The sequence below is a fragment of the Balaenoptera ricei genome, chromosome 7 (assembly GCF_028023285.1).
Source record: "Balaenoptera ricei isolate mBalRic1 chromosome 7, mBalRic1.hap2, whole genome shotgun sequence".
Taxonomy (NCBI): Eukaryota; Metazoa; Chordata; class Mammalia; order Artiodactyla; family Balaenopteridae; genus Balaenoptera; species Balaenoptera ricei.
This window is the reverse complement of record NC_082645.1, coordinates 8,453,772-8,468,454: the sequence shown is the minus strand read 5'-3', so window position 1 is coordinate 8,468,454 and position 14,683 is coordinate 8,453,772. Positions and strand designations below refer to the sequence as shown.

The 14,683-nt window shown below is 39.3% G+C and overlaps 1 protein-coding gene across 1 annotated transcript in view; it reads right to left on the bottom strand.

The window, feature by feature from the left end:
• Positions 1-14,683, bottom strand: part of MARCO (macrophage receptor with collagenous structure) — a 124,389-nt gene that overhangs the window by 33,220 nt on the left and 76,486 nt on the right. The window lies entirely within an intron of this gene.

Genomic DNA, 14,683 nt, shown 5'->3' with positions numbered 1-14,683 from the left:
ACCATCACTTGGGAATTTTTTATAAAGGCAGAGTCTCAGGTCCCACCCCACAAAGACTGAATCCAAATCCACAGTTTAAAAAGGTCCCCAGGTGGTGTATGTACACATTCAAGTTGGAAGCGCATGGCTCTACCCCATACATTTTAGTGTTTAATTATGTTTCCTCTCATAGCTTTCCTGTGTTCTCTGTGTGTGTGTGTGCACATGTGTGCTTGCTCTGGCCCCCGTAAGATCTGAGCTACTTAAGAGAAACCCCTTTGCTCTGTCCCCTACACTGGGCACTCCCTACCAGGGAGGTTGTATAGCACGGTAGTTAAGACACAGGCTCTAAAATCTCGAATGCCTGAGTTCCAATTCCACCTCCTGCAGGCAGCTGTGTGACCATGGGCAAGTCATGTTAGCTTTGAGCACCTCACTTTCCTTGTTTGTAAAATAAGGAAGGTGGTAGTGATTTTTGTGTGCATTAAATGATTTAAATGGTATAAGGTGGCCAGGATGAACACTAACACCACGTTGCTGCTGTTATCACTAGAGACATTGTGAACCCACTGTGTCCAGGGAGATGAAGGAAACAGCCTTTGCCTTAAAGGAGCTCAGTCTAGTATGCAGGATGATCGTGGATGCAACTGAATTCCAGAAAATCACTGTTGGTGATTGGAGCACCTAGGAGGACAGAGGTGGCCCGGCGGCAGAGAAGGCAGGGCTGGGAATGCCACAAGGAGCTTTTCCATCAGATCTGGGTTTAAAAGGATGACTTGGAGGGTCACCTGTAGAGCAGAATAAGGTGAGGGCCTTTCAGGTGGGAAAGATGGCAAGTGGAGCCTCACCGTGGCCAGATGCTTGGGGACCATGGACCACTGGACTATTTGGGACATGAGAGGTGAGGTGGCAGGAGACGAGTTAGGTCAAGTCGCTTTCTTTGGCCTGTGGCATGGCAGAAAGTAAAGGGGTAAGAAAGTCAGGAAAGAGAGTTACTGGCAGCGCCCCACAAGGCAGGGGTCCCCATTGTACCCACATTTCAACATTCAGGAGGTCACCGGTTCGGGCTGAGGGCTACAAGCAGAAACCAGGACAGAAAAAGTTAAAGGAGAGAATTGGCAGTGAGGAAATGAAGGCAGCTGGCAGCTCCAGTCACAAGTTTAGGGGGGGTACCCCCCAGGAGGGCAGGGGCTGTAAGGGCCTCCCCTGTGGTCAGGAAATCCCCTGACAAAAGGGTGACTCCTCTCTCCGCCTGGTCAGCTCAGCTCCAAGGGCAGTCCTCACTCGTGGGGGTGCAGAAGGGACACTTTGGAAAATGCTGTGTGTTAATTACCGAGTACAGCCTTCTTTGGAGGGAGCATTTAGTGGATGTCAGGTTTTGTCATTTAGCTCTGGCTCTGGGATCAAACAGACTTGGGACCCAAACCCAACTCTTTCATTAATTTGCTGTGTGACTTTGGGTGATTGCCTTAGCTTCTCTGAACCTCAGCACAAAGTAATAGCTCGTAGAAGGATTAACACATATACATTACTCAAAACTCCCAATAACTTGTAACTTGCCTCTGATCTTGTGGTTAGAAAGTAATGACACCAGAATGCAAATCCAGGACTTCCTGCCTCTACAGCTTGGTTTAAATCTAGTTTAATCCAAGGGCTATAATCCAGAAGTTCATACCAGATGAGCTTTCTGAAAACACAGGTGCCATTCCCCCACCCCAGCCTGAGATTCCGGTTTTAATAAGAAGCCTCATGGTTGGTTCTAATGCACAGCCAGGCTGAGGACTGCTATGCAGAATAATAAAGCAGTCACAGGCAGCGCGGAGACCTGTGTGAGCCCTCGGGACTCCATCCTGGGAGGATCCAGGAGGTTGAACAATAGGAAATTACTGATATTCATCCCATTTGATAGTTGATAAATAAATACTTCATAGGATTCAAGCTAATGCATCCAGTCAGCAGGGCCAGACTAGGCAAATGAGGCACTAGCGTGGGGTGCAAAAGATTCAGTAATCAAGCTAAGTAATATTTTAACACGATTTATAAAAATCAAAATTAATGCAAAAAGCCCATAATGAAAACAAACTCAACATTTTAAATAAACCACAAAGATCCCATGCTGCAGTTTGCAATGACTCTGGTCACCCGCTCGCCTGGTCCCAGCTTGCTCTGGCCCCAGTAAGATAGCTCCTTACTCTGTGTTTCAGCATCCTCATTTGCAAAATGGGATACCAACAGTTTCCCTGTTTGTCCATAGGGTGGGTGTGAAGATCAAACGAAATAATAAAAGTCTAAGTGTAAGCGAAAGGGCTTTCAGGGGAATAACATCTTATACCAAGCCGGCACATAATGTAAAACGCCTGCATTGTGGATGCTACCCTTAAAGATACCTTAAGTCTCCCATAAAGTGAAAAACACACAATTTGGAGAATATTGTACAGTTTCTTCCTAAGTCCCACTCAGACACTTTTATCTCCAGAACACAGATCTGGCTGTTGCTTCCCTTGAGCACCAGATGAAGTGATCGACTTGCATTTGGGGACCATGCTGTTCAAGAAATGCAGGGTTTGGCTTTCTTTTTCTTTCAGAGTGCATATAATTGCACTGGAGAATTTAAATGGATTTTCAGAGGGGTTCTGATGTAGTTCTATCAAGGTCTGATGTTCTCCAAACTGGCTTCATTAGACAGGGGTAATGGGGCTGGAGTCCTAGGCAAGCACAACCCAACTCATGGTAGCCTCTGCAGAACCTGACTCTCTATAAACTAGTATAGTCGATAGGCCACCTGGCAGATCACCAAGAACTCCTGAGTAACCCCATTCCCACTTAAAACTGGGGCAACCATGTTAACACATGATGTAAAAATCAAACCAAAGTATTCAAACCAAAGTATTCAAAACAAACAAACAAACCAAAGTATTCAAAACAAACAAACAAAACCTCACAGCAAACAGGCAAGCCAAGACTCTGGGATGGTCCTTGAGTCCCCGTCACACCTCACTGGCAGTTTGGTCATTTGTTCTGTCTTCTTCTTAAGCTCATCAGTGGAGACAATGGAAAGAGTGACCTGGGCTAAAGAAAATGTAAAGGAGACAAATATTAAACATTTCCATCTATTGACTTTATTTTTCTTGCCAGTCGTGCATGACAGTAGTGGTCGGTGTCTCCCAGGCCTAGCTTAGCACCTATTTAATAATTTCATTAATGGTACTTAACGAAGCATAATTACTGCAGATTCATTTTAAAAATAAAAAAAATATCAACAACACAAATGATCATCATTAGGTGAACAGGTAAATAAATTGCGGTATATCCATTCAATGGGATACTAATCAGTAATAAAGAGAAAGAAGCGGCAACATGGGTGAATCTCAAAAGCCATTATGTTGAGTGAAATAAGCTAGACCCCAACAGGACATATTGTATGACTTCAGTCATAGAAGTTTCCAGAACAAGCCACACTCATCTATAGTGTCAGAAAACAGAGCCACAGTTTCCTGGGGTGGAGGTAGGGGAGAATTGACTGCAGAGGAGCACAAGGGAAATGTATGGGTTGATGGCAGTGTTTTGTGCCTTGATTAGGGTGTTAGTTACAAAACTCATCAAATTTTACTCTTGAAATATATATATACAGTATGTAAATTACACCTCAGTAGAGTTAATTAAAACAGAAATTAAAGAAAAAAGTTGACAAAATTATTATTTTTGGACCTTGGCCCACCTCGCAGAAGTTTGTCCTTTGAGAGCCATTGTGGGGTGTAAATGGGGTGAAGTGTGTGTGAGGCCTCGCTGAGCCACCACACCTTCTCTTCCCTGTGTAGGGATGCTCACACACATTTTGGGATTGCTGCATCAGGACTGCAGCCTGTGTTCTCAGAATAGAGGGAAGAAAAGGGAAGCAGACTGGTCTATGGTAGGAATTTCCCACTGACCCAACACTCCCACCCAGGGCACACCTAGCGCAAAGGCCAGCGAGGCAACTGTGCATCCCTGGCCTGATTTAAAAAACACAAGTTCTCCTGACCACAGATGCCACCCTCTGTCTTCCGGACACCTACAATGTTTTCACAGGGGCCAAACATATTATTACCCCAATTTAAATGTATCCCTTTCTTGGAGATTATTCATACTGATGTGTAAACAAGCAATATTATTCCTTTCCCAGAGAAGGTTTTGGGAGTTGGAGGAGATGCAGGAGCAGGTGAGAGTTGGAACCCCCCTGGATTCTGGAAGCCTCTGCACAAGAAAATGTTAAATATGCACTAAAAGAAAAAGAGCCACTATTAGAAGTTGTACCAAGGGTCACCTGTGCTAATTCTCATTGATCTAAAACAATTTTGCCTGAGCAATCCTGGACTGAGAGCAATTGGGATGGAACAGAGAAGATAGGAAATCAGTCAGAATTGCCTGGAGGTGGTTGTCAGTCATCCCCCATTCATTCAACAGATGTTCATTGAGTTTTTACTCTGTCCCAAGCTCTGCACTGGTAAGAAAACAGACTCATACCCTCTACGATGATCTGGTTCTTCCCCTCTATTAGTCACATGCTGTCAGGGTCATACCCTACCTTGTCATTTTTACTCATAGTAAATCTTTCATAATCACTCATCCATTCTACTTTCTGGCCACAGCACAGATCTTTACACCTCTTCCTTCAGTATGCTATTTCTAACAGTCCTTTGCCTCTAGGACTTCTGATCTGTTATTCTGCCACTCTTCCACTGTCCATTCCCCAGTTCATGTCCTTTCTCCCATTTAAATTTATGGTCAGTCATTTTAATCACCCCCGGTACACATCCTCAACTCCCTTGCTCCTGTTTTGCTTCATTGTACTCAGTTGACAAAAAACATGGCAGAGGTTAGATCCAACCCTCTGTGCAATTGAATGTAACTGGAGTAAATGATGTGATCATGGTGGTGGTCTCATTTTAATCTTGTGACATAAACTGTAAATGAAACTTAATCCCGTCTGGCGATAAGACTATAGTTCTTTATTCAAGTAACTCTCCCAAACAACTCTTTCATCTTCACTTCATCTCCTGTCTTCACTCTCAGCTGATGACCTTGCCCTCCTCTTAAGAAAATTCAAGCAACCAGAAGTGAAACACCAGACTCCCACCACTGCCGGCATCTCTACCAAGATGCCATCTTCCTGCCTTCTTATGACTTAGATGAACTGTCCAAGCTCCTGTCAAGAAGCACTCTCTCAACCTGTGCACTAAATGCCATCACCTCTCACCCGGTATTTTCCCAGCAGCAGTCCTTCCTTCTCTCTCCTCTACAACATCAATGATACAGTCTCCATTGGATTGTTCCCAATTGCTGAACATACATACTATTAGTTTCCCATCCTGAAACATTTACTCTTGGTCCACTTCATGCAACCTACTACCTAAATTTTTGCTCTCCTTTGTGGAAAACTTCCTCAAAATTGTTGTTGATACCCATTGTCAGTAATTCGTCTCCTTCCATGCTTTTTAAATCCACTCCAATGGAACTTTTATCCCCATCGCTTAACCAAAACTACTCTCATTAAATCACTAATGGATTCTACATGGTGCCCTCCTATGGTCAAACTTTAGTCCTCATTTTTTTTTATCAGAAGTACGTCACAGGGTTCCTCACTCTCTCCTCCTTGAAATAACCTTTTATGTTGTCTTTTAATACATTATTGACTGGCGGATTTTTGCAGAAACTAATGCTTGTGGCCGGAGATTTGTTATGTAAGTGAATAGTGAAACGTCTCCAGTCAATAACGTTTGGGTAACAAAAAACGTATTAAGACGTCTCTGGTCAATAAGTTGTTAAGACATAGCACTCTCTTGATGGTTTTCCTACCTCACTGGTCACTCTTGGTTAATTTTGCTCATTTGTTCTCTCTTTTCTCACCTATTTATGTTAGGGTGCCCCAGGATTTGATCCTTTTTTGTCTTTTCCATTTATACTCACTTCTTTGACGATGTTATCTGGTCTCATGTTTAAATTCCACCTATGTGTCATTATTCACAAATTTATATGTCTAGATCAGACTTCACTCTTGAACTTCAGATGCCTATTTCTATATACATGTCACATAGACATCTCAAGCTCTATGTGCTCCTGATTTTGCTCCATCTTAGTTGATGGCAAATTTATCATCCAGTTGTTTTGATCAAAAAAACTGACACTAACCTTGACTCCTTTCTCTCTCTCACACTCTTTCTCTCTCCACATTCAATCCATTAAGAAATCCTTTGGCTTTACCTCCAAAATAGATCCAGAATTCAAAACTTCTCATCATCTCCCCACTACCACTCTGGTGCAAGTCACCACAATCTCTCTCTTGAATTACTTCACTAACTTTGTTTTTTGTAAAGAAACAAGATATTAATATAATATTCAAACCTAGTATTTACCATTCTTTTCTTTCTAGTTTTATTGAGATATAATTGATATACAGCACTGCCTAAGTCTAAGGTGTACAGCATAATGATTTGACTTACATACATCATGAAAAGATCACCACAATAAGTTTAGGGAACAACCATCATCTAATATAATACAATATTAAAGAAATAGAAAATAATTTTTCTCTTGTGATGAGAACCCTTAGGATTTACTCTCTTAACAACTTTCATACATAACATTCTGCAGCGTTAATTATATTTATTATGCTTTACATTTCATCCCTACTTCAATAATTTTCTAACTGGTGTCCATACTACCATATGGTCCACATTCAAAATAGCAGCCAGAGTTATCCTTTTAAAACATAAGTCAGGCGTGATGTTAGGGAAGATGATGGAGTAGAAACTAGCAGGAATCTATCTCTTCAGCTGAACAACAATTGTACTGACAGAAACAGTGTGAAGTGACTATGTTGTAACTCTGAAATTTATTTGAATATTTGCGGCTTCTATGAAACAGCTTGGCTGATAAATTGCAGTTCATTTCTACCGATTTCAGCCATCAGCATGGTGGCAGCTACCCATCTCCTACCTGCCCCTCACCCCATGGCAGGCATTTTTAGGGACAGCAACACACATTTCTGGCATGACTTGATAGAGCCAGAGTGCACAATAAGGACCTTGTCCTCCAAATATTGGGGTTCTGTGTTCTGACTACAGGTTGCTCCTTTAGATTACTAACGGGAAGGCATGAAGGCTGTATGCCCTTGTTTCAACCCTCACCAGCTGAATCAGCTTCGAGGAGATTTACAGGAGCAGTACCTGCTGTTTTGGGCTTTCAAAAACAACCCTATATATGGCAGAATTTAGAAAGCAAGTCCAGGGAAAGAGGCAGATTCAAACAAGAGCCGAGAAAACCTTAGGTTTTCACTGTAGGCTGAGCCCCAGCACAGAGACACCCTAGAACAATTTTTTAAAAATTAAAACAACAACAAATTTTTTTAATTAAAAAAAGCCAACAATCCAGAGGAAGATGTTGATTTACAGATTTACCACATTATAAGATTCAAATATCCCAGCTTTCAACCAAAAAAATCACAAGGTATACAAAGAAATAGGAAAGTATGGCCCATTCAAAGGAACAAAATAAATGGACAGAAACATACTTGAGGAAGCCCAGATATCAGACTGACTATACAAAAACTTTAAAGCAATTCTTTTACAGATGCTCAAAGAGCTAAAGGAACACATGGACAAAGACAGAAAAACAATGCATGGACAAAATGAGAATATCAACAAAAGGGTAGAAAATATAAAAATGGACCAAAAAGAAATTCTGGAGCTGAAAGGTACAATAAGTGAAATGAAAAGTACACTAGAGGGGTTCAAAAACGTATTTGAGCAAGCAGAAGAAAGAATCAGAAAACTTGAAGATATGATCATTGAGGTTACTGAGTTGGAACAGGAAAAAAAAAGAATGAAGAAAAAGTAAACAGAGTTTAAGTGATCTGTGGGGCACCATCAAGTTGACCAACATACACATTGTGGGAAGAAGGAAAAGAGAAATGGCAGAAAGAATGTATGAAGAAATAATGGCTGGCAGCTTTCCAAATGTGATGAAATACATTAACCTACAAATCTAAAAAGCTCAATAAACATGTAGGATAAACTCAAAGAGACCCATAGTGATACACATTATAGTCACATTCAAAAGATGAAAAGAATCTTGAAAGCAGCAAGACAGAAGTGACTTCAAGGAATCCTCAGTAAGGATCTCTGTGAGACAGCACAGAACACTACAGCAGCAGAGTTTTTGTATGCTGTTGAAATTAAGTTGGGATAGATTCTAATTAGAATGTTATAATTTTAGGATGTTGAATGTAATGGTAACCTAAAAGAAAATAGAATTTACACATAAGAAAATGACAATAGAAATCAAAATGTTTCACTACAAAAAATCAACTAAACACAAAGAAGGCAGTAATGGAGGAAATGAGGGGGAAAAAGCTATAATTCATGTAGAAAACAAATGGCAAAATGGCAGAAATAAATTCCTCCTTTCAATAATTATTTTAAATGTAAATGGATTAAACTCTCCAGTAAAAAGGCAGAGTTTGGAAGAATGGATTAAATAAAACATAATTCAACTATATGTTGTCTATAAGAGACTCATTTTTTTAAATTTATTTTTTGTCCTTGAGATGTTTTATTTCATGAATTTTTATGCCCTATGCCCAAATAATTTTTTATTGGAATATAGTTGTTTTACAGTGTTGTGTTAGTGTCTGTTGAGCAGCAAAGTGAATCAGTCATACATATACATATACCTACACTTTTTAAGATTTCCTTCCCATTAAGATCACCACAGAGCATTGAGTAGAGTTCCCTGCGCTATACAGTAGGTTCTCATTAGTTATCTATTTATCCATAGTAATGTATATATGTCAATCCTAATTTCCCAATTCATCCCACCCTGCCTTCTCCCTTGGTTACCATAAGTTTGTTCTCTACATCTGTGACTCTATTTCTGCTTTGCAAACACGTTCATCTCTACCATTTTGCTAGATTCCACATATAAGCGATATTATATGATATTTGTTTTTCTCTTTCTGACTTACTTCACTCTGTATGACAATCTCTAGGTTCATCCACATCTCTGCAAATGGCACTATTTCGTTCCTTTTTATGGCTGACTAATATTCCATTGTATATATGTACCACATCTTCTTTATCTATTCCTCTGTCAATGGACATTTAGGTTGCTTCCATGTCCCAGCTATTGTAAGCGTGCTGCAATGAATATTGGGGTGCCTGCATCCTTTCGAATTATGGTTTTCTCTGGATATATGCCTAGGAGTGGGATTGCTGTGTCATACGGTAGTTCTATTGTAAATGTTTTAAACAACCTCCATACTGTTCTCCATAGTGTCTGTACCAAATTACATTAGCACCAACAGTGTAGGAGGGTTCCCTTTTCTCCACACCCTCTCCAGCATTTACTGTTTGTATCAATAGGTTTTTTGATGATGGCCATTCTGACCACTGTGAAGTGCAAGTCAAAACCTCATTGTAGTTTTGATTTGCATTTCTCTAATAATTAGCGATGTTGAGTACCTTTCATGTGTTTATTGGCCATCTGTACGTCTTCTTCAGAGAAATGTCTATTTAAGTCTTCCGCCAATTTGTTGATTGGGTTGTTTTTTTGACATTGAGCTGCATGAGCTGTTTGTATATTTTGGAGATTAATCCCTTGTCAGTTGCTTGGATTGCAAATATTTTCTCCCATTCTGAGGGTTGTCTTTTCATTTTGTTTATGGTTTCCTTTGCTGTGCAAAAGCTTTTAAGTTTAATTAGGCCCCATTTGTTTATCTTTGCTTTTATTTTCTTTACTCTAGGCTGTGGATTGAAAAAAATCTTGCTGCGATTTATGTCAAAGAGTGTTCTGCCTATAATTTCCTCTAAGAGTTTAATAGTATCTGGCCTTACATTTAGGTCTTTAATCCATTTTGAGTTTATTTTTGTGTATGGTGTTAGGGAGTGTTCTAATTTCATTCTTTTACATGTAGTCATCCAGTTTTCCCAGCACCACTTATTAAAGACACTGTCTTTTCTCCATTGTATATTATTGCCACCTTTATCATAGCTTAGGTGGCCATAGGTGCATGGGTTTATCTCTGGATTTTCTATAAGGATTGCACTGAATCTCTAGATTGCTTTTGGTGGTATAGTCATTTTCACAATATTGATTCTTCCAATCCAAGAACATGGTATATCTCTCCAACTGTTTGTGTCATCTTTGATTTCTTTCATCAGTATCTTATTGTTTTCTGAGTATAGGTGCTTTGGCCTCCTTAGGTAGGTTTATTCCTTTGTATTTTATTCTTTTTGATACATGGTAAATGAGATTGTTTCCTTAATCTCTCTTTCTGATCTTTCATTGTTAGTGTATAGGAATGTGAGAGATTTCTGTGTATTAATTTTGTATCTTGCAACTTTACCAAATTCATTCATGAGCTCTAGTAGTTTTCTGGTAACATCTTTAGGATTTTCTATGTATAGTATCATGTCATCTGCAAACAGTGACAGTTTTACTTCTTCTTTTCCAATTTGGATTCCTTTTATTTCTTTTTTTCTCTGATAGCCATGGCTAGGACTTCCCAAACTATGTTGTATAAAAGTGGCAAGAGTGGACATCCTTGTCTTGTTCCTGATCTTAGAAGAAATGCTTTCACCTTTTCACCGTTGAGTATGATGTTAGCTGTAGGTTTGTCATATATGGCTTTTATTATGTTGTGATAGGTTCCCTCTAACTCCACTTTCTGGAGAGTTTTTTTTTTTATCATAAATGGTGCTGAATTTGTCAAAAGCTTTTTCTGCATCTATTGAGATGATCATATGGCTTTTTTCTTCAATTTGTTAATGTGGTGTGTCACATTGATTTATTTGTATATATTGAAGAATCCTTGCATCCCTGGGATAAATCCCACTTGATCAGGGTGTATCATCCTTTTAATGTGTTGTTGGATTCAGTTTGTTAGTATTTTGTTGAGGATTTTTGCATCAATGTTCATCAGTGATGTTGGCCTGTAATTTTCTTTTTTTTGTGATATCTTTGTCTGGTTTTGGTATCAGGGCAATGGTGACCTTGTAGAATGAGCTTGGGAGTGTTCCTTCCTCTGCAATTCTTTGGAAGAGTTTCAGAAGAGTAGGTGTTAACTCTTCTCTAAATGTTTGATAGAATTTGCCTGTGAAGCCATCTGGTCCTGGGCTTTTGTTTGTTGGAAGATCTTTAATCACAGTTTCAATTTCAGTACTTGTGATTGGTCTGTTCATATTTTCTATTTCTTCCTGATTCAGTCTTGGAAGGTTGTATCTTTCTAAGAATTTATCCATTTCTTCTAGGTTGTCCCTTTTATTGGTGTATAGTTGCTTGTTGTAATCACTAATGATCCTTTGTATTTCTGTGGTATCCATTGTAAGTACTCTTTTTTCATTTCTAACTTTATTGATTTGAATCCTCTCCCATTTTTTTCTTGATGATCCAGGATAAAGCTTTATCAATTTTATTTATCTCCTCGAAGAAACAGTTTCTAGTTTCATCGATCTTCGCTATTGTTTTCTTCACCTCTATTTCATTTATTTCTGCTCTGATCTTTATGATTTCTTTCCTTCTACTAACTTTGGGTTCTGTTTGTTCTTCTTTCTCTAGTTGCTTTAGGTGTAAGGATAGGTTGTTTATTTGAGATTTTTCTTGTTTCTTGAGTTAGGATTGTATTGCTATAAACTTCCCTCTTAGAGCTGCTTTTGCTGCATCCCATAGATTTTCATTTGTCTCTAGGTATTTTTTGATTTCCTCTTTGATTTCTTCAGTGATCCATTGATTATTTAGTAACGTATTGTTTATCCTCCGTGTGTTTGTGTTTTTTACCTTTTATTTTTTCCTGTAATTGATTTCTAATCTCAGAGCATTGTGGTCAGAAAGATGCTTGATATGATTTCAATTTTCTTAAATTTACTGAGCCTTGATTTGTGACCAAAGATGTGATCTATCCTGGAGGATATTCCATGTGCACATGAGAAGAACATGTATTCTGCTGCTTTTGGATGGAATGTCATAAACATCAATTAAGTCTACCTGTTCTAATGTGTCATTTAAGGCTTGTGTTTCCTTATTCATTTTCTGTCTGGATGATCTACCATTGGTGTAAGTGGGGTGTTAAAGTTCCCACTATTATTGTGTTACTATTGATTTCCCCTTTTATGGCTGTTAGCATTTGCCTTATATATTGAGGGGCACCTATGTTGGGTGCATATATATTTACAATTATTATGTCTTATTCTTGGATTGATTCCTTGATCATTATGTAGTGTCCTTCCTTGTCTCTTGTAACAGTCTTTATTTTAAAGTCTATTTTGTCTCATATGAGTATTGCTACTCCAGCGTTCTTTTGATTTCCATTTGCCTGGAATATCTTTTTCCATCCCCTAACTTTCAGTCTGTATGTGTCCCTAGGTCTGAAGTGGGCCTCTTGTAGACAGCATATATATGGGTCTTGTTTTTGTATCCATTCAGTGAGCCTGTGTCTTTTGGTTGGAACATTCAATCCATTTACATTTAAGGTAATTATCAATATGTATGTTCCTATTGCCATTTTCTTAGTTGTTTGGCATTTGTTTTTGTAGGTCTTTTTCTTCTCTTGTGTTTCCTGCCTAGAAAAGTTCCTTTAGTATTTGTTGTAAAGCTGGTTTGGTGGTGCTGAATTCTCTTAGCTTTTGCTTGTCTGTAAAGCTTTTGATTTCTCTGTTGAATCTGAATGACATCCTTGATGGGTAGAGTAATCATGGCTGTAAGTTTTTCCCTTTCATCACTGTAAATATATCACGCCACTCCCTTCTGACATTCAGAGTTTCAGCTGAAAAGTCAGCTAATAACCTTATGGGGATTCCCTTGTACGTTATTTGTTGCTTTCCCCTTGCTGCTTTTAATATTTTTTCTTTGTATTTAATTTTTGTTAGTTTGATTAATAAATGTCTCAACGTGTTTCTCCTTGGGTTTATCCTGTATGGAACTCTCTGCTCTTCCTGGACTTGGGTGACCATTCCCTTTCCCATGTTAGGGAAGTTTTAGCCTATAATCTCTTCAAGTATTTTCTCACACCCTTTCTCTTTCTCTTCTTCTTCTGGGATCCCTGTAATTCGAATGTTAGTGCATTTAATGTTGTCCCAGAGTTCTCTAAGACTGTCCTCATTTCTTTTCATCCTTTTTTCTTTATTCTCTTCCATGGCAGTTATTCCCACCATTCTATCTTCCAGCTCCCTTATGCATTCTTCTGCTTCAGTTATTCTGGTATTGATTCCTTCTAGTGTATTTTTCATTTCAGTTATTGTGCTGTTCATCACTGTTTTTTCTTTAGTTCTTCTAGTTCCTTGTTAAACATTTCTTGTATCTTCTCCATCTGTGACTCCATTCTATTTCCAAGATCTTGGATCATCTTTACTATCATTACTCTGAATTCTTTTTCAGGTAGATTGTCTATTTCCTCTTTATTTATTTGGTCTTGGGGGTTCTTACCTTGCTCTTCATCGGCAACATATTTCTCTGTTGTCTCATTTTGTCTAATTTACTGTGTTTCTGGTCTCCTTTCCACAGGCTGCAGGGTTGTACTTCCTCTTGCTTCTCATGTCTGCCCCCTGATGGGTGAGGTTGGCCCAGGGGCTTAATAGGCTTCCTGTTGGGAGGGACTGGTGCCTGTGCTCTGTGGTTGGAGCTGAGTCTTGTCCTTCTGAAGGGCAGGGCCACATCAGGGGGTGTGTTTTGGGGTGTCTGTGAGCTTAGTATGACTACAGACAGCCTGTCTCCTGATGGGTGGGGCTGTGTTTCTGTCTTGCTGGTTGTTTGACCTGAGGCATCCAGCACTGGACCTTGCAGGCAATTGGGTGGAGCCAAGTCTTGGTGTTGAGATGGGGACCTCCAGGAGAGCTCATGCTAATTGATATTCCCTGGGGCTGGGAATTCTCTGGCAGCCCAGTGGCCTGGACTCAGTGCTTCCACCACAGGCGCTCAGGCTTCACCCCTGGCCAGGGAACCAAGACCCCACAAACCATGCAGCATGGCAAAAAAAGAAAAAGAAAACAAACAAACAAAACCCAGGACAAATAATAAAAACAAAAACAAATGAAAACAAACAGAAAAAAAACAGCAAATAAAAACCAAAGATAACAACAAAACAAACAAAAACAGAGAGACTCATTTTAGATAGAAAGACAAAAACAGATTGAAAGTGAAAGGATGGCAAAAGTTATTCCCTATAAATGGTAATCAGAAGAGAAGTGAAGTGAGTATACTAATATCGACATAATAGACTTTAAATCTAAAAAAGATTACAAGGGACAAAGAAAGATATTATATATTAATAAAATGTTCAATATAGCAAGAAGATATATAATATACATTTGCAGACCTAATAACAGACCCTCAAAATATATGAAGCAAAAATCGACAGAATTGAAGGGAGAAATAGACCATCCTACAATAATAGTTGGAGACTTCAAAACCCCACTTTCAGCGATGATGGAATGACCAGATAGAAGGAAGATAAGTAAGGAAATAGAGGACTTGGACAACATAGTAAATCAATTAGACCAAAAAGACATATGTAGGGACTTCCCTGGTGGCCCAGTGGTAGAGAATCCACCTTCCAATGCAGGGGAAGTGGGTTGGATCCCTGGGCAGGGAACTAAGATCCCCCATGCCGTGGGACAACTAAGCCCGTGTACCACAACTAATGAGCTTACACACCTCAACTAGAGCCCATGTGCCA